Source organism: Lepus europaeus, chromosome 1 (genome assembly GCF_033115175.1).
Source record: "Lepus europaeus isolate LE1 chromosome 1, mLepTim1.pri, whole genome shotgun sequence".
In the NCBI taxonomy this organism is placed as follows: domain Eukaryota; kingdom Metazoa; phylum Chordata; class Mammalia; order Lagomorpha; family Leporidae; genus Lepus; species Lepus europaeus.
The window spans coordinates 129,464,538-129,486,413 of NC_084827.1; the positions used below are offsets into that span (position 1 = coordinate 129,464,538).

General features: G+C 37.4%; 1 pseudogene; it reads right to left on the reverse strand.

The window, feature by feature from the left end:
• Positions 1–19,381: 19,381 nt before the first annotated feature.
• LOC133763203 (carnitine O-acetyltransferase-like) lies at positions 19,382–21,093 on the reverse strand (annotated as a pseudogene).
• Positions 21,094–21,876: the final 783 nt, after the last annotated feature.

The window sequence follows — 21,876 nt, forward strand, 5'->3', positions numbered from 1 at the left end:
AAAAAAATAAATAAATAAAAAATAAAATAAAAAAATCAAATCATATTTAGAGGTTATAACCAAAAAGTTATCATATCCCAAAATAATTTTTACATAAACTGGGTTAATGATGTTATATTTACATATAAATAAAACAACAGACTTTACATTCTACTTGTCATAGAACTGATGGATCAGAAACCCTACAGATGCCATTGTTTCCATTTAATCTTCTGTTTATAACTACATCATAAATTCAAAAGATTTACTTTACTTAATTTCCTTTAAATAAATTTTTGGCACTGACATAGGGATGTTAATTGGCAATGAAAAATTAGGCTTCACTGAGGTTATAAAATTTTGTATAATGAAATTATATTTCTATCACTTAGTAAATTAAGAAATCTAACCAAGCTTGAAAATATTTTAGAAAAATTGGGTTTTATATTATCATATTTCATTTATAGATGAGGAAGAGACTTTATTACATGTCTTCATACTGATGGAAGCTATCTTTTCTTGACTGATTACTAGAGGATAATTTTTTAACAAATACCTGAATTATAACAGTGATTCAGTAGATAAAGTATCATGTTTATTCATGTATTTATTTTAAGGAAAAGCTATTTATTATAAGCTGTTTGGATAGGAATGGCATATTTTACCATATAGTTATTAAATACTTCAGCTAAGGATAATATAATTTAGCTGCTTGGAGGAAAAGCTGAGTTCTGAATTCTAAATCATTCTCTTTCCCTCTTAAAAGAATGAAATCACCTGGATTCTATTGCTTTTCTTTCCATGTTGTGGATAGTAGCAATCATATTTCCACTCATACTCAAGACCAATTACCACAGTCAAGCCTATATCTGTATTATTTATGCAGTAGTATAAAGAATTTGAATAATCAAGCAGAAATATCACTTTTAGATTCATTGAAATCAACGTGGCAAATGTGGAAATAATCCTTTCTTGGGTGCTCAGTTTCTAAAATAAAGAGGGCAGAGAATAATTTTTTTTCAGCTTGCACATGTGCATTGGCACATGTATGTATATACATCCCACCATTTGCATGCATTCCATTAGATATGATTTTAAGAGGCAAAGCTGACTTTGACCTTTGTTACTGGATCATGAGTTCTGCCTAGGGAAAAACTGCATCACATATTGATGGCTGTCTGACATCACACACTTCATCCTGTGAGGCAGCACACACCTCTGCAGTATATTATATCCAAGCGAATTTTTAATAACACATCTCATCATGTCAAAAAGCCAACCAATACTGGGTGATGAAATTCACAATAATGCTAATGAATCATCAATATAGTGGCTAATTTCTACCCCTTGCTGTAATGAGTTCCTTTGTAGTAATATTTTGTGTAAACCCTTTTGTAATTCTACCAATAACAATACATGAGTGATTAACGTTTTGTGTTGAAAGAATTTTAACTGGTGATCAGTTTGTTTATTAGCTATATCATTCTTGCATTTATTTATTTATTGAGTAATTCTTGATCATTTATAATTATTTAGAAAACTGATAACTTCATCATATTTTTAATATCTGGTATAAATTCCCTTATTTTAAAAACTAATTATTTTATTGTAACTTTCTTATTTTCTTTTGTTATTAATAATATACTTTATTTTTACTTTTTCTCCCTTTTCCACAAAGTGTTAAAATTTAATCTTCTGGGGCTAGCATTTAAGACATAATTCTAGCAGTTAAAAAAACACTTAATGCAACCAAATCACATATTAGAGTAACTTGGTTCAATATTGATCTTTAGCTCCTGATTCAAGCTTCCTGCTAATGCAGAACCATGGAAGGAGAAGTGATGGCTCGAGTGATTGGGTTTCTATTGAGTACATATCACATAATTTCTTTATCCAGTCTACTGTTGATGGGCATTTGGGTTGATTCCAGGTCTTAGCTATTGTGAATTGAGCTGCAATAAACATTAATGTGCAGACAGCTTTTTTGTTTGCCAATTTAATTTCCTTTGGGTAAATTCCAAGGAGTGGGATGGCTGGGTTGTATGGTAGGGTTATATTCAGGTTTCTGAGGAATCTCCAGACTGATTTCCATAGTGGCTTCACCAGTTTGCATTCCCACCAACAGTGGGTTAGTGTCCCTTTTTCCCCACATCCTCTCCAGCATCTATTGTTGGTAGATTTCTGAATGTGAGCCATTCTCACTGGGGTGAGGTGAAACCTCATTGTGGTTTTGATTTGCATTTCTCTGATTGCTAGTGATCTTGAACATTTTTTCATGTGTCTGTTGGCCATTTGGATTTCCTCTTTTGAAAAATGTCTATTGAGGTCTTTGGCCCATCTCTTAAGTGGGTTGTTTGTTTTGATGTTGTGGAGTTTCTTGATTCTTTGTAGTATTTTTCTTCTGACATTAGAAAATATTTCTGTGTTTATTTAAATTTAAATATTTCTCATATCTTCTGAGTGAGATAAAATATTTTATTATCTCCATTTATAAAGCAGCAAGTGCTTTAAAATAAAAATAAGAAATGATGAAAACTGTGATTAATTTATTGATACCAAAAAGATTTTTTTGAAATTTCTATAGTTAATTTAAAACTTTTATAATTGATTAGTTATCAAAGCAATTATAGTACAAACAAAAATTTTCTTCAGTCTGTTTCATGAATATACAATTTTCTTTATAAATGTGACTTCCTAGTTCTAAATTTGTCATTTTCAATCTTATCTGTATGTATTATATGTTTCATTGTATTGCAACGGGAAATAATACATTAAAGACTAAAATAGCTCTCAAGTAGCATATAATTCAATTATTTCAGTTTTATTGATATTACATTCATAATAAGCAAATGCTTATAATCAAGACAAGAAAAAATTTCATCTTTAATGCACTTCATTACAGAGAAAAATGAAAATTAAATACAATCGATAAAGTTTTCAGTGCAATGATTTTAATAACAGAAAAGAACAGCTGCATGATGGTATATTTTACAACTAATAGAATGTTTCTAAAAACTTACCTTTTTAAAAATATTTATTTATTTACTGAAAGTCCGAGTTGGGGGGTAAGAGAGAGAGAGAAAGAGAGAGAGAGAGAGATCTTCCATCTGCTGATTCATTCCCCAGATGCCTGCAATAGTCAGGGTTGGGTTGGATAAAGCCAGGAGCCAGGAACATCATCTCTCAATGGCCACAATAACTGGGACTGCATCAGGCTGAAGCCAGGTGCCAGGAAATCCATCCGGACCTCCGATGCAGGTGGCAGGGGTCCAAGCACTTGGGCCGTCTTCTGCTGCTTTCCTGGTCATACTAACAGGGAGCTGGATCAAAAGTAGAGCAGTAAGGACTCAAAACTGCTCTCATATGGGATGCCAGCATTGCAGGCTATGACTTAAGCCACTATGACATAATACCAGACCCAATAAATTTTAAATTTTATACTACTATCTGCTTTTATTAAATAGCTTCCACAGTTTTCAGAAAGTAACCACAGAAAAGCAGTTCAATATTCTAACTGAAATGTATCTATTTTGTTGAATTTTCAGATCGCCCATTTGTGATTCTATTTTCTGGATTCATAAATTGGAATTCATCAACTGAACTGAAACCATCTAAAAGGAAAACTATTTCAAATCTAAATGATAATAGTTGAAAATTACAAACAAAATAAAAAATCCAAGAATCTAAAAATTGTGTATGCAAAGCCAAGAAATTCATATATAAAACTGTAATTGCAGGGGCTAGAGCTGTGGTGTAGGGGGTAAGGCCACCACCTGCAGTGCCAGCATCCCATATGGCCGCCGATTCAAGTCCTGGCTGCTCCACTTCTGATCCAGCTCTCTGCTATGGCCTGGGAAAGCAGTGGAAGATGGACCAAGTCCTTGGGCCCCTGCACCCACGTAGGAAGATCCTGAGGAAGCTCCTGGTTCCTGGTTTCAGATCTGCACAGCTCCGGCCATTGCAGCCAATTGGAGAGTGAACCAGAGGGTGGAAGACCTCTCTCTCTCTCTTCCTCTCTTCTCTCTGCATAACTCTGATTTTGAAATCAATAAATAAATCTTTTTTGTTTAAAAAAAAAAAAGAACTGTAATTGCATTACAATGTGGCTTTACGATACATTCCAGAAATTACAGATGACTGGGTAAAGAAAACGTGTTACACACATGCACACACACACACGCACACACATAGTGAAGTAATATTCAGCTGTGAAAAAGAATGAAATTCTACCCTTTGCATCAAAATGGATACAATTGGAGCACATCATGTTGAGTGAAATAAACTGGACACAGAAAGACAAACACCGCATGTTTTCTCTTAAATGTGGGAAGTAAAATTAAAGAGAAAAAAAAAAAAACAAGAAAGAAAGGCCTGTGTGTATCAGTACTGCTGCAAATATATTTTTCTCAAACTTTGTTTTATATGCTTGTCTAACAATTTGTTTAGAATGTTATACTACTATAGCTTTAATGATCTGTGATTATTTCAAAATTTGCTGTATGTGAGTAAAATGGTCATTTTTCCACTTGATTTATGTTTATGGTCCTTGCCTATAATACTGCTGAGCTATAGTCTTTTCACTTGCTGATCTTTTTATTTAGAAGAGCATTAAAACATGTTCAGAAATGATCAGAAATAAGACTAGGAGACAAGCCTTCTGTGGACACTTAACAATGCTCCCAGTCCTGGCTCTGCTCTGTTTCTAAGGTCTGGTCACATTGTTTTTTGGTTTCTGTAGATCTCTTTATCATTTGACAAGACCATGTAAAAGAAATATCTAAAACATTTTTATTTATAACCTAAAGGATTTTTTGCTTAAAATCAGATTTATTTTGGGGGTCCAGTGCTGTGGCACAGTGGGTTAAAGCCCTGGCCTGAAGCGCTGGCATCCCATATGGGCGCCAGTTCTAGTCCCGGCTCCTCCACTTCCGATCCAACTCTCTGCTGTGGCCTGGGAAAGCACTGGAAGATGGCCCAAGTCCTTGGGCGCCTGCACCCATGTGGGAGACCTGGAGGAGACTCCTGGCTCCAGTCTTCGGATAGGTGCAGCTCCGGCTGTTGCGGCCATCTGGAGAGTGAACCAGTGGATGGAGGACCTCTCTCTCTGTCTCTTCCTCTCTCTGGAGCTCTGTCCTCTGTCTTTCAAATAAATAAATAATAAAAAGATTTATTTTCTTTATTTGAAAGGCGAAAGAGTTATTGGGGTAGGGGATGGGGAGACAAAGAGGGAGGAAAGGAAGGAGAGAGGGAAAGAGGGAGAGAAAGAGACAAATTCTTCACTTGCTGGTTCACTCCTCAAGTGGCTGCAATGGCCAGTGCTGGACCAGACTGAAGCCAGGAGCCAAGAGCTTATTCCAGGTCTCCAATGTAGGTGCAGGCACATTAGCAGGGAGCTGGATTAGATGTGGGACAGCTGGGACTTGAACTGGTGCCCACATGGCATGCCAGTGTTACAGGCAGCAGCTTAATCCTCTATGCCAAAAAGCTGACCCAAACCTAAAGGTTCTTCATTGATCCAGGCCCATTTTCATCTGTGAACATTTTTCAAAATAAATTGACAGACCCTCAGCCTAAGAGATTCATGAGGAATCATCAGGAGACTCAGTAGGAAAGGGTAGGGATGCTGACCTCTTATTTTTTAAAATGTTACAGAATGTGTGGATGTTCAGTAAGGGTTGAAAACCACTAAGCTATACTATGCATGCAGGAAAATCTAAAAGAAAAAGAGGAAAGTAAGAACTCCAGAGATTTGGGATTTCATTAATTATATTGGACACATGCAAATAAAACTTAAGGGTGTTTACAGAGGAATGTGTCAAATGTTCTAGCAAACTGTTTACAACTATTGGATTCATAATGAGGAAAATAGAAAAGTGGAATTACAGCAAACTGTTTCTCTTGCAAAAGTGCATTTATCTCAACCTCAAAAGTACCTATCAGCACTATATATTAGAGAAATTTAACCTTTTAGTAATACAAAAATGATGATCACTCATGTAAGATGACATAATTTGAGGTTAAATGAAAGGTTCATAATGTTCAAATCATGCAAATAAATTGTAACCTAACACTAGCTTCTTGAAATGTTAAGATCATAAAACTGAAAATTTTGTTTGATTCATTGCCAGATGAATCTACCCTGTGTTAATGCTGTGTATGTGCTCCAGGCTATTTTTCTCTGAATTATGTGCTATTCATCATCCTGACATTACTAAAATAGCATAAACTTCTATTGATAAAGATAATGTACTTTAAATGTCACTGTTGATATTCTGTTTATATTTCTATGTATTTTGGAAGAGTCATAAAAATTCTGGATATGTAAATAGCATAAATTGGCCAACATACATTTGATCTTAGAGATAAAACATAAATGATTTTTGCATTAAAGTAACTTATGTATTCCTCATAATAGTTTCCTTTATATGAGGAAACATCCAGAAAAATGTTATTTAAATGCCTAAAACTGTATAGGGCTCTTAAATCTTAGACCACTTATTTCCATCTATGCCTCTATTCACATATTCATCTATATGAGGGATCTGCAAACAGTGCATTGACAGTGTGAATACCTTTTAATTCCATTTTCCCCAGACTTTTCAAGTACTCTAGTATTTTGTATAGTATAAAATATGCCCATTCCTTCTAGTTGGTAAGAAAAACAGACATTTCGTGTTCCCTTAATTCCATGTTATAGTCCTGAATACAAATGGCATGAGTCGTGCCTTTGTGTCTATCTAATAATTTTTTTAAAAAATTTTTTGACAGGCAGAGTGGACAGTGAGAGAGCGAGACAGAGAGAAAGGTCTTCCTTTTTGCCGTTGGTTCACCCTCCAATGGCCGCCGTGGCCAGCGCGCTGCGGTTGGCACACCACGCCGATCCAATGGCAGGAGCCAGGTGCTTCTCCTGGTCTCCCATGCGGGTGCAGGGCCCAAGGACTTGGGCCATCCTCCACTGCACTCCCTGGCCACAGCAAAGAGCTGGCCTGGAAGAGGGGCAACTGGGACAGAATCCGGCGCCCCGACTGGGACTAGAACCCGGTGTGCTGGCGCCACAAGGCGGAGGATTAGTCTAGTGAGCCGCAGCGCCGGCTATAATTTTTTAAATAAGTTATATTGTTAAAACATTTTTCTTTCAGAAATATATTATCACTGTTTTTGAATTCCAATTTATAAAAGCTGAGTGTATAATTAATGAGCTACTATTGATTTGGGAGCCAGGGAATAGAAATATATGTTCTAGACGAGGAAGGAGCGTCACTTTCCAGGGTTGGTTTCTCAATGGTACAGCACAGAAATGAGATGTCAATTTGCTGAGATGTTTTTCAGCTAAGTTTACTAGTCATATTCATTGTTATTTTGCTGAATTTCATATTTGTTTTTTTTTTCACTTTTGTATTGCAGTGGTCAGTGTATTCTTACTGATTTATAGAACTATTTATCATAAATTTCCATCAAGCATGTTGCCAGTATTTTCCCAATCTTTAATTTTCTTCGTTTCCATGATTTTTACTTGTTTTTGTTTAAGATCTCTTACGACCTTGCTCAATCTCTTATTCATGCCATGCATTAGTTTTCCTTTTTTAACTGTCTCATATATTTGTGTTGGAATGAGAAAGCCATGCCAAGATGGCTGCTGGCAAGCAAGATTCAGGAATGGCTTTGAAACCCACCTGGCAATGGAGTCTGCCTGGCAACAGGCTGTGATTGTATGGCTTTTGAAACCACATGGCAAACGAAGCCTGCCTAGCAACAGGCTCTGACTGGATGGCTTCAGATATTGCCTGGCAACAGGTGTGATTGGTTATGGCATAAACTACCCCTTGCCAGATTGGCTGCCTTGGCTATTTAAGCCACTGTACCAACTGAAATAAACAAGTCTGCAGGCTGCTCGCCTCTGGCCTGCTTTCACCCAGCTCCCGGGGTCTGTGTGGTGACTCTGCGCCTGTTGCCCCCACCACACTCCTCCTCTCAGAATGAATCCACCTCAACATATATTCCCTTTTATCTCATTGAGTTTTCCTATTTTCCCCAGTTATTTATTTAATATAAAGAGAATAGATTTAATGTACTTCGTATATACAGTTCTAAGAATATGATGAGATTTTCCTTCCTTCCTCATTTTCCCCCTTCCTCTCCCTCTTTGTTTTCTTTCTTTTTTTCTTTCCTTCCTTGTTCCCCTCCTTCCTTCATTCCTTCTATTCTGTCTTATACAAAGTTTTAGATGATATATAGTTCAATAGGAATATAGACAAGGTCCATAAACAATAATCATGAAAAGATGGCAATTTCATTCATATACAGAAAATTTCAAGTTTTTTTATTTATATAAAGGGAACAAATTTCATGTATTTCGTAAATAGTGTTATGAGCATAATTATACTCCCCACCTCCCATTCCCACCCTCCATTCTTTCTTTATTAATTTTCTTTTTATTTTTGTAACGATATACTTTCAATTTACTTTATACTCACAAACATAAGCTCCACTAAGTAAAGAATGCAACAACTAGTAAGTAGAATAACCACTATTCCTCAAGAGTATAGACAAGGGCTATAAATGATGTTGAGTGTAATAAGCCAGACCCAGAAAAAAAATACTGAATGTTCTCACTTATATATGGAAGCTAAGAAGGAAGGAAGGAAGGAAGGAAGGAAGGAAGGAAGGAAGGAAGGAAGGAAAGAAGGAAGGAAGGAAAGAAGGAAGGAAGGAAGGAAGGAAGGAAGGAAGGAAGGAAGGAAGGAAGGAAGGAAGGATAGGGAGAGAAAGAGAGAGAGAGGGAGGAAGGGAGGAAGGAAGGAAGGAAGGAAGGAAGGAAGGAAGGATGTCTGTGTGTATCAATATTGCTGCAAATATAGTTTTGTAAAACTTTGTTTTGTACCTTTGTCAAACCAATGGTTAAGAATGTTCTACTACTGTAGCGTAATGATCTGTGATTACTTTAAAATTTAGTGTATGTGTGTGAAATGTTCATTTTTCTATTAAATTATTGTTTATAGCTCTTGTCTATAGTCCCACTAAACTAGGGAGCTTTTGCTTTTCACTTGTTAAACCTTTTACTTGTTGAAGTATTAAGTATTTTTACTGTAATGTAAATTGAAAGTATGTTATCTTAAAAAATTAAAAAAAAAAGGAGAAAGGGAGAAGGAGGGAGGGAGAAAGGGAATCTCATGTTATCAGAATTGTATCTACAAACCACATTGAAACTGGTATAAACAAAAATTAAAATAAGTAAATAAAACAAAAAGAAAAAAACCTCAAAATGTCAATTTTGCTTGTATACATCACTTTTTTTGTACTCTTTATATTAGTTACAACAAATCAGAGAAAACATGGGTTTTTTGGGAGGTGGGACTGGCTTATTTCACTAAGCATAATGATATCTAATTGCATTCATTTTGTTGTAAAAGACAGGATTTCATTCCATTTTAAGGCTGAGTACTATTCTAGTGTATATATACCACATTTTCTTTATCCAGTCATCAGCTCATGGATATCTGGGTTGATTCCAAATCTTAGCTATTGTGATTTGAGCTGCTATAAAAATGGGGATACAGCTAATTCTTTCATATGCTGATTTCATTTCATTTCTGTAAATTCCCAGGAGTGCAATGGCTAGGTCATATTGTAGATCTATTTTCAGATTTCGGAGAAATCTCCAGACTGTCTTCCACAATGGTTGTACTAGTTTACATTCCCACCAACAGTACCTTAGGGTCTCGTTTTACTCACATCCTCACAAGCAAATGTTGTTGTTTTTTTTCGGGGGGGGGGGGCAGGGGGATAATAGTCATTCTATATAGAAATTAAATTAAAACCTCATTGTGGTTTTTATTTGCATTTCCCTGTGACAGGTGATCCTGAGCACTTTTTCATGTATCTGTTGGCCATCTGAATTTGATCCTTTGAAAAACACTTATTCATATATTTAGTTCATTTCTTAACTTATTTGCTATTTTTTTGTTGTTAAGTTTCTCGGGGTACTTATACATCAATAAAGCCTCTGACTGCAACACCGATATCCCATAGATGAGCAGGTTCAAGATCTGACTGCTCCACTTCCAATCAGCTCCCTGCTAAAACACCTGGGAAAGTAACTTGAGATGGTCCAAGTGTTTGGGCCCCTGCACCCATGTGAGAGACCCTGATGAAACTCCTAATTCCTGGCTTTGGCCTGGCCCAGCCCTGGCCTTTGCAGCCATTTGGAAATGAACCAACAGATGGAAGAGTCTCTCTCTTTCTCTTTCTCTCTCTCTCTCTCCCTCTCTTTGTGTAACTGACTTTCAAATAAATAAATAAATCTTTAAAAAAAATAAATGGATAATCAAACTGTGATGTGCACATGCAATGGAATATAATTCATCTATATAAAGTAATGAAATTTTTCAATTTGCATCAAAATGGATGCAACTGGGAGACCTCATGTAGAGTGAAATAAACTAGACATAGAAAGACAAATAACACATGTTCTCCCTTATATATAGGAGCTGAAATTAAGAAAGAAAAAAATAGAAACAGAAAAAGGAAAGAAAATATTTGTGTATCAATATTGCTGCAAATATAGTTTTCTCAAATTTTGTTTAATATCATCAAAGAAATTAAGAATGATATATTAATATAGTTTTAATGATCTGTGATTAGACCCTCAAATAGCTAAAATAATCCTAAACAATAAAAAATAAAGCTAGAAGTGTTACAATACCATATTTCAAGACATTTTATAATCTGAACAGCCTAATATTTGCACAAAAGACATGAGAAACTGTGGAACAGATTGGAGACCCAATAAATTAATCTATGCATCTACAACCAACCAATCTTTGACAAATTAGCTAAAATAACTCCCTGCAGAAAGGATAGTCTCTTCAATAAATGGTGTTGGGAAAATTGGATCTCTGCATGCAGAATTATGAAATAAGACTCCTGGTTTATACCTATCCAAAAATCAACTCACAATGGATCAGAGATCTGAATATTATTCCTGAAACCATCAAATTACTAGAGGAAACACTAAAAGACACTGGCATAAGCAAAGACTTATTGCATAAAATCCCAGCAGCACAGGCATTAAAGGCAAAAATAGATAAATAGGATTACATCTAGCTAAGAAGCTTCTGCACAGCAAAGGAAACACTCAACCAAGTTAAGGGGCAGCTGACAGAACAGGTGAAATATTTTCAAACTATACATCTGATAAAGGATTAATATCTAATCTATGCCACAACACCAGCCACTGTCCATTTATTCTTTTTATATATTTTTAAAGCTTTATTTATTTATCCAAAAGTCAGAGTTACACACAGAGAGAGGAGAGGCAGAGAGAGAGAGAGAGGTCTTTCATCCAATGGTTCACTCCCCAACTGGCCACAATGACCAGAGATGCACTGATCCAAAGACAGGAGCCAGGAGCCTCCTCCAGGTCTCCCATGCAGGTGTAGGGTCCTAAGGACTCAGGCCATTCTCTACTGCTTTCCCAGGCCATAACAGAGAGCTGGTTGGGAAGTGGAGGTCTCAAACTGGTGCCCATATGGGATGCCCGTGCTTCAGGCCAGGGCATTAACCCACTGCACCACAGCACTAGCCCCCAATTTAGTTTTACTAGGCATTCTGTCAGGCTCCTTTTACTTGAACCCTGTTTCTAGAAAGTCATGATTTTCTTTGGAAGTATCATATTGCCTTAATTTTTTCATACTTATTTTATCCCTAGCTTGAAATTTACCCATAGTAGTGGATCTGTTTCCTCTACAACTTTTGTAAGCTTGCTTTCCAAGGAAATGGTTTTCTTCTGAATTTACATCTTATGGTATTATTTTGGTTAGTTACATTGGCTTTGATTTCAATTGGGTGCCTATAGTTTTCCTAAAGCTTCCTAAGATTTAATCCATGGCTTTGGGTGTGATATGTGTGGTGGTAGATTCAGAAAGCCCTTTTAGTTTCAGGTACTATTTAGGAATGTGGGGTACTCTAGTGGCCCAAGTGGGTGTGGTATGCACATCAGTGTTGGTGGTATACAGTGACAATAGAAATGGTGGCACTGGGATCAGAATCCAGGTAGGTCCCTTCACTGGGATCCACGCCCAGGATGTCTCTGGCACTTTCCTTTAACTAGAGTAGCTGGCATCAGCAGCATCAGTAGGTCTGCTGTTCATCTGTTCCCTGGGAATTAGGGTCACCATTGTTTAGCAGGCTTTATTCCACTCTTTGTGTCACTAACTCAGGCCTCCTTTTCTTACAGAGTTCCTGTTTGTCTCTTACTGGTTTCCACTGTCACACATTTAAAAATAAAGTTATTTGTTTATTTTCTCTGGTTCTTTGTTGAGGAGGCAGAGAACATTGGCCCCATCTGTTTGGACATCTTGACAGTCTTCTTCAGTCATGATTTTCTTTTAAGCATTTAAAATGCTAAACAAATTTTAACTCAAGAATGAATGAAAAATGCACATGGACCAGATTTCCTCTCCAGCTCCCTAATGTGCTAACTCTTCATCTTAGTGGTCCTCCCTCTTCTGCTCTTATGTCCTTTATTATACTTTTTCCTTTTCAGACAGAAGGATCTTGTGGAATTCAAGTCTGATCATGTCAAACTTCTGAGTTGCTTTGCTATACTCTTAGACAAATGTAAAACTTATCATTGTCTCAAATTACAAAAGGGTTCCATTCTTACCTTTTTCTCTTTTCATTTTATACCATCTTGATGGACAACTCATCTCATATTTAATGTATTTTTCTCACCAATAATTTTGTTCAGTGTTATTTATAAATAACATAAACTCTTATTTTTATTTTATTTGCTGGATAATATATATGATATATTTACCAAGTATATGTGTGAAAAAGTTTGGTTAGAAAAGCTCTCTTATGTGTCAGTGTTGTGGTGCAGTGGCTTAAGCCACCACTTGTAATACCAGCATGCCATATGGGTGTAAGTTTGAATCCCAGATGCTCTACTTCCAACCCAATTTTCTGCTAACGCACCTGGGAAAGCAGTGCAAGATGGTTCAAGTACATGGTCCCTGCCACCCTTATTGGAGACATGGATGGAGTTCCTGGCTCTTAACTTCAGACTGGTTCTGCCTCAGCACTTGTGGTCATTTGCAGAGTGAACCTGCAGATGGAATATCTCTTTCTCTTTCCCTCCATCCCTTCCTTTCTTCCTTCCTTCCTTCTTTTCTCCCTCCCTCCCTTCCTTCCTTCTTTCCTCTTTCTCTCCTTCTCTCTCTCTCTGTAACTCTACCTTTCAAAAATGAATAAATCTTCAAAAAAGAAAAATAAAAGCTCTCTTATAGACTGCTTATGAAAAATGACTTTCACAATTTTCAAATGTATATTTTCTAGTTGTCAGAATCTATGTGGTAATTGTATGGTGCCACATAATGACAATTTTCAAGACATTCCCAAACTTTATTTCATGTACTTCAGAAAATCATGATAAAAACCCAGCAATCACAACTTGGTACTTTTAATAAGACCTTGTAGGTGAATTTACATAGATGTATTCATTATGACTAACAAAACAGAAATGCTTATTACTCTGAATTAATTTGTGCTTTCTACATGAATAAGCTGTGCTGAATGTCATTTTTCAAATCAGTTTATTTTAATGATTTCTGACAACCTATTAAGTAATGTCAATAAGTCAGTAAGTCAGAAATATGAGATTGTTATTACATCTGACGCTTGACTGTTTGGGGCACTTCTTTTTAATCAAAAGAAACTCACCTTTGTTTCTATGCCTGTGCTGACAGTCAATAGTACCAATTATATTGGCTATCTATGCCAAAGCTTATGAATATAATCATCACATTAAATGGTAAAGATATTAATGATTATATAAAAATGAATCTCTGTAGTCATACAATACTTATGACATCTTCATTCTTTTAATTAAGGATCAGATATCATTGTTCAAAATAATCACAGAAAAATGAACTGAGTCTGGAAGTTACAAAATGTTCTTTCTCACAATAATGTATAATTATATCAAAAAATAGATCACAAGAACTGGGAAAGTTAAGATTAAGTGAACTAATGTAACTTAAAGAAAGAACTTGGGGATAAAAGAAATAGTTAATTGAATTCAGCAAGTCATTTAACCCCTCTGGTTATTATACGTCACATATATAGACTAACAATAGCAACCTCTAAAGATAATATATAAAGATAATTAATCATATGCATGCATGTGCATGCACACATGTGTAAACATTGTCATGCACATGTAAAGTGTTGTAGTGCTCACTTTTCCATGTGCATTTGCCTGGAAGATGAATCTGTCAACCTTTTAATAATGGATTATTAAAAATATAATAGTGTTTTGATACAAAGTGAAAAAAGATTATTTTCAAAGTGAGTTTATGCTGTTCATTCTATTTTAAACTGCAAATAGTGAAAGTAGCCCATAGCTCATACTTAATCTTGTTTTTTTTACTCCATAGAAACTAACCATCATCTAGCATAAAACTATTACTCTATATTTGGTATTTCCTTTCCTCTTCCTCTCCTAAACAGTGATTTCTGATTTATAAGTGCAAAAAATTTTCTAAATTATGCAGAGTTGAAAACAAGCCTTGCCAAATGGTAGACTCCCTGTATTTATTGGATCAATGAATTAAGAGACTCTATACTTTGATTCTCTTACGCCTTCACTTCCCTACCATCTCCCAAGGAGTTACTTTTAAAGTCTCCAAAATTTATCTAACATTCTAATTGCATATGGTCCTATGGACACAAAGAGTATTCCTTTACAGTCAATTTACTTATCTATACTTGCCTATTTTATATTGCATTAGTGTTTCCATTACTATGGATCATTTCACTCCACTTCCCAAAAAAACAAATACATATAACCTGTAATCCTGCGGGGGGTGTTTTTTGAATCAAGTATTGATTTAATTCTTCATAAAATGCTTTGTTTTAGCAGCAAAATATTTTGTAATAATGTCTGCTGAATTTAAGAAGTTCAAATAGGGGCTGGCGCTGTGGCATAGCAGGTAAAGCAGCAGCCTGAATTACCAGCATCCCATGTGGGTGCAGGTTTGACACCAGGCTGTTCCACTTCCGACCCAACTCTCTGCTATGGCCTGGGAAAGCAGTAGAAGATGGTCCAAGTCCTTGGGCTCCTGCACCTGTGTGGGAGACCCAGAAGAAACTCCTGGCTTCTGGGTTCAGATTGGTGCAGCTTGGGCCATTGTGGCCATTTGGGGAGTGAACCAGTGGATAGAAGACCTCTCTCTCTCTGCCTCTGCCTTGCTATAACTCTGCCTTTCAAATAAATGAAATAACTCTTTAAAAAATAAAAAGTTCAAATAATTCAATAAAATCAGTTATCTAAAATATGAGTTAAAAATGGCATGATGAGTTAATTATGATCAACAATATTCTAAAGCTTATAATTATAATTATTTTAACATTTATTTTTCATCTATCATTAACAAGAGTATTTGTATTTGGCTATAAGACCAGTTAACACGTGGCTATTTTAGAAGCTTGGAGGTAATACAAATCTGCATAGACGTCCTGGAAACAAGTATTTTAGGTCATAACTCATTTTTTGGAGATAGACAATGGTAATGATAATACTAAACAAAATTAATTGCTGGGAGCTTAGGTGTCTAGGTACATGACAGATTCACTGTGGTCTATGATATTTTTGAATGACAACAGATGTAAAAGCTTGAATCCATTGAAAACATACCTCAAACTAGTGCCAATGCTTCAAAGTAACTTAATACATTAAAGGAAAAAAAAAAAAACTCTAACTTCCAAAGTTAATGGTTGCATGAAGCTTAGGGCATTAAAAAGGAAGACAGATTATCTGAGCAAAATAAGCAATCTGTAAGAAAGGAATAGAGAATAAGCAGATTAACTGAATGTTATGCAAGCATTTAATAGTTTATGTTCCATTGATCATTTACTATGATTTTTCAAGTAAATATGTAATTAATGCCTAACATGTCCTGTGTACTATGTATCAAGCATTAGAACAGGAAAGATAAGACCTCTGACTTCATACCATCTGCATGTTAATGAAACTGAGAGAAATTATCTATGTGATGAATAATTGAAATGAACAGATTTTATGTACTTTAAAGAGGTAACTATATTTGCTGATGGACAGAAAGTGAATAGTGAGGACGAGGTGAAAATCCCAGTAAATAGTGTAATTACTGAGATAGAAAAGAGTGTAATAACCAGTTATGTGTTAGAATTCTGTATTCTCCAATTTTATGTAAAGCTAAAATATCCCTGAAAATATGTTAACATGCTTTTAAAAATAAAAGCAAACTTAGAAGTAGCCATTTAGCCATGTGTTTAATATTCCAACATCCCACATCAGAGTGCCTGAGTTCAATTCCTCTACCTGGCCATTGACTCCAGCTTCCTAATTCAGCAGAGGCTGGGAGGCAGTAGTGATGGCTCATATGAACAAATTCCTACAACTGAAGTGGGAGACTTGGATTGCATTCCCAACTCAGCTTTGGTCCTGGCCCAGCAGCAGCCATTGCTGGTGACTGGGGAGTGAACTAATGAACGAGAGTTCTCTCTCCGTCTCCCTCTCCCTCCCTCTCACTCCTCCAATAAATGGATAAATTTTAGAAAATTAGCAAACTTCATAGACACATTTTAAGAAATAGTCTTGTAGAAAGAGAACTAATAATTTCAGGCTGTCAAAAGAAAATTCTATCATGTTATAATTTGCTTTTAAAAAAAGTCAAGACTATCATTAAATTTGATATAGAAGTGAAAATGAAATTCTGGTTGAAAAAATAATTTCCCCAATTGAGTTCATTAGATGTTTTATAATTTAAAAAAAAAATGTTGGCACTATAGTAAGTTCATCAGCCCTGTTTCTACAGATTTGCTCTTTCTTTTTCTCTTATTCCTAAGAGCTTTGAGGTCTTTATATAAATTGCTTTTGCAAACTTTGGAAAGAGAATTCCTTTCTTATTGATTCTCAATGAACGTATTATGGAAAGCTGCATTAATTCTGAACAGAGTTTGCCCCTTTCCTTGTAATGCTGCCTAACATTTGTTAATTATTATACCATATCAGATTTCTCCCATAATATAAAGAGACAATTTAATGAACAGTGATATATGATCATATCAAGTAATTATAGATTTAAAAATTAGATAAGAAAAATGGCTAAGGACTTAATTCCAGGAAGCTGAAAACAAAAGATATATTCAATCAATGAGGCATTTATGTAGTTTCTTTGTGGACAAAGTGCTGTATTAGAGAAAAAAGACAAGTTCACAATCACATATGAAGAAGAAACATTTGGAAATGTAGTACCAATATTTTGCCTGTTTTTTGCTCACTAGCAATTTTGAGAAAAAAATAAAACAAGTGGGAAGAGCTTTGTTTTGTTCATCTCAATCTTTCAGCACATGACAAGAATTGAATTTTATCTTTAAATGTGTATGTTACAAAAGAAATCAAAAGAGGAAAGGAGATACTTTCAAAAGAACTATAAAATGCAAAATGAGTGCTTGTTTAGACAACTGTGGTGGATACAAGGTTATGTATTCAAATTACTATTTATAATGTCATTGATAAAACTATCTGGATGTAAGTATATACATTAAGGTTAATCAGTAAACTCACAGAAAATTCTCACTGGGATTTGCGATTTTAATCACTACAAGTTAGAGGGAACTGATAAAGTCTGCTCATAACCAATGAATTCATCTGATTTCTAAGTTCTGTAAGTCTTGCTGTTGAACATTTTATAGTCATGCATCAAAATCACAAACAAGGGGCCAGTGCTGTGGCGTAGTAGGTAGAGCTGCCATCTGCAATGCCAGGATCCCATATGGGCATCAGTTTGAGGCCTAGCTGCTCCACTTCGCATCCAGCTCCCTGATAATGTGTCAGGGAAAGCAGTGGAGGATGGCTCAAGTACTTGGGTGCCTGCAGCCATATGGGAGACTTGATATTAGTTCCTAGCTCTTGGCTTCAGAGCAGCCCAGCTCCAACTTTTGTAGCCATTTGTAGGGTGAACCAGCAGATGGAAGATTTCTCTCTCTCTTTCTCTCCCTTTCTCTCTCTCTGTAACTCTGCCTTTCACACAAATAAATAAATCTTTTTTTTAAAAAATCACAAACAAGACTTTCACCAAAATTGAGACTTTGTAAGAATTCTTTTCCTTAGGAATGTGAAGTAACTTTATATATCTTTAGGAGATTTGCTTTATTGATGTATTTTCCATCATATCCTGTCATTAGTTTATTTATAATGTTATTTGTTATTTCTGTTTGTTATATAGTTTAACCCTTCTTGCTAGGTAAATGTGTTCTTCCTTTAGAACTAAATGAATCAAGGTTTGTTCCAATTTTTATTCGATACATGAATATGCTTTTTGTAATGGTATAGTGACAATTCTAGGTTTCACCTTTAAATAGTAATATTTCTAAATACTTAAATTTGTATATGTATGACATTTTAAAATCTGACACTCAGTTAAAATTAATCAATTAAACCTTAAGCAGAATGCTTCCACTAATACACAAATACTAATGTGATTTCTAAACACTGAATTAAATTAAAATTTGAAATGACTTCTATCAAATAATAAGAATTAATACAAATCAATTAATGGAAAAAAATTTAGGTAGGGCAATTTACTTGTGATTATACTATTTACTACTATGTATTTTTCTTATATTTCATTACCAAGATTATCTATGCCAACTAAAACTGAGCATTATACCTTTGATATTTAATTTATTTACATTGTACTCAATATACATACAAAGAAAAGAAAAATGTCCTGTCAACTGCTTATTGGTTTCCCTTCACATTTCCCCTTAATTACTCACTTTTTAGGTTACATTTGTGCAACCTGACCCATGTGGGTCAGGGATCCAGAGGAGTGGAAGCAAGAGGGCTGAGGCTGTGAGCCTCCTTATCCAGAAGAGTGGGGCAGCCCCGTAGGAGGCAGTGCCCTCCATGTGGGATGGGCTCGGGCGAGGTCTTAGGTCCCCCTTCACCAGGACCCAGCCCCTTGGCCTCCTAGAGCCACTTGCCTTTTGACAGCCCTGTCTCCGGACCCTTTGGGATCTCGTCTATCAGGGTTCAGGCCACAGCATGACGTTGGAGGAAGCAGGGACTGACAGAGCTGAGCTGACCTGGAATGTGTTAGTTGGGTTTATTCCTCCAAGGGAGGCCTCAGTGGATGCGCCACCAGAGTCCTGGGCCTTATTTCCTGCTCAGTCTATGAACATAGCCCCAGGAATCAGGCCACACTTGACTGGGGTCTTCAGACTCCCTAGAGGTTGTTCTGGAGCTGTCTCTGACTCTGTCCCATCTGGACGGCCAGAAAAGAGGGCACAGAAGATCCACACCCTGACATGCCCATGTTGTGGTGGGTGCAGAGTTGTATGGCAGCCTGATAGGGACTCAGAGCTTGGCCTGGGGGTGGTGCTGCAGCGGGATGTGCACAGCCAATGGTGCCTCCTCCAGGTAGTGCACCAAGCAGGCCCCGTTGGTCTCTGCACAGCTGGTGTAGGCTGACACGCAGAGTTTGATGCTGGCCTTCAAGGGGTTGAAGCAGAACTTGTAGCCATCTGAGACCACAGGCCCAAAGAACATGACACACTGTCCTGGAGGGGACTGGGCTGGTAGAAAGGTTGAACTGCATGTGGATGGCACAGGAGGTGTCCATGAAGATGCTTCTCATACTCATGAAGTACTCCATGGCCTGCTGCTTCTGGCCCAGCAGGTGCAGGTGGAAACCCTCCCTGGGGACAACACATTTCAGCCTCGGCTATGTGCACCTCTGCAGTCTTCCACTTCTGGTGCTTCTGCTGATCTACCACGCTGGAGTCATTCATGGCCTTGACTAAGGTCAGGGAGTCCATGAAGGCTGAGCGTATGGTGTCAGTGGGACTCCGCTGAAACATGCACAGTGAGATGCTTTTGTAGGTGGCATGCTCTTGTACATCCTATAGTAGGCCAGCTATGGGGACTATGGATAAAGGTGTCTGGGCTCAGCGTTTACAACTTGGGGAAGTCTTTCTGCAAATGGTGAATCCCCATGACTGCAAGGTCCATGTCTTGGATCGTGATGCCAAGGTTATCTTCTCAATGTCACTATCAATCTCAGGGTGATATTGAATCCCAACTTCTTGGGGATGGGCAAGGGCATGGAGGGTGACTGCATGAGTTTATGCTTCTTCCAAACTCAATGACATAGGCCACAAGGGTGACAATGCAAGATCTCTAGGCCTCTATGTGCTCATAAAAATGTCCCTAGGAGCCATCTTCTGCCACAATGAACTGTAGCATCTTGTCAAACCAGCGATTCCTGCTGTTGTTTGCTCCCACCTTGGTGCAGCATCTGGCCCACCACTTGGTTGCACACGCTCTGAGACCCTGGGAACTGTGGCATCCAGGCACAAAGTGAAGATGCTCTTCTGAAAGAGCACACTTGGCAGTGGTTGGAGGTCAGGATGCCCACAGGCTCCTTGTTGGTTTGCAAGACCAAGTTCCAGATCTTTTCCAGATGTATGAAGTTCTGATCTAAGGTGAGGGGTGTCCCATAGCTGTTGTACACCTCCAGCTGAAAAACCATCTGGTAGTTGTGTACCATGTAATATTCTCAGGTGGATTCTTGTTCTTTATAAAGGTGATGACGGAGTCCTGTTTGGTGTCCAGCACACAGCAGGACAGGATCTGCTAGTACTGGTTCATGCACACAGGCCGGCCGCTAGGTACTCCATGCACAGCGTCTCGTTGTCAAACAGTTTTGAAATACACCCTAGAGGAGTTTGGTGGTGAACTGCAGCCTGCCCTGCAGTTCCACAAAGTCCTGCTTTGAGAACATCGCACCAGGCTGCAGTAGACGACCAGTAGATGGGCCGGTGGTACTGTAGGTAACCTGTGTTGAGCCACCACTCAGATTGCCAGTTCTTCCTGCACTCTGGGGTATGAAACACATTCCCCAGCTGCTTGGTTTGGGCCCACTCTTCCTCCTTTACAATGGGTTGTTGCAGCACCTTGAGGTAAAGGCCCAGGGATTGCTGGAGCAGAGGTGTGGCGAGCTGAGGCAGCTCCTCCTAGTGTGCCCTGAAATGGACATAAACCTTCCTCAAGGAAGGAGGACTTAACATCTCTGTCCGCCCACAGGCCACTTAGCACCCCAAGCTGGGCCAAGTCTGTGCTGCTGCTGTGGCTGGGAGTAGGGGTAGGGGGAGGCCCCCAGTAGAGCTTCAAGGCCAAAGTCACTGACTCAGCACCACCAGCTGGTAGAGCCGTCCCTCCAGCCAACATTTGCTGCTCAAAGGTCATCACAAAAGGCTTGTGGATAGCGCTTTGGGAGTCACCAGCCTCACAGTAAATCTCAGGTCATTGTGCTGTGTGGAGTCAGGCTTCAAACTCAAGTTAGTCTCCTATTTACTATGATCTTGGACAAGTTCCTTAACTTTCTGGGTTTCTGTTCCAGGACAAACAGAAGTATTACCTGGGCCATAGGGGCTTTGTGACATTTAATAAAGATAATGCATATAAATCACTTAGTTCAGTGTCAGGTACATAAAATGTGTCAGTAAATGAAACTAGTTGTTAATTCTAACACAGAAATCACTTCCCTCCCATGAAATTCCCTCCAGTGACATCTTAATTCCTGAAAAACTACTTTACATGTCCTCTGCTATAATACTCTGTTTTTGTTTTGCCCATTCTGGATGCCACATATGTCTAATTTTGAGTAAATTAAACTTGAACTGAGGAGAATGTTCCATTTCTTAAAAGCCAATCACTCTGTGGTATGTTATTTCTAGTCCCATTTAGGAAGAAAAGCCTATGCTTTTGAGTATAATATTATAGACATACTTCTGTGGCTTCTAGCAAGGTCTTAACGTTGTCAATCATCGTCTAGTACATCAGCAAGACGG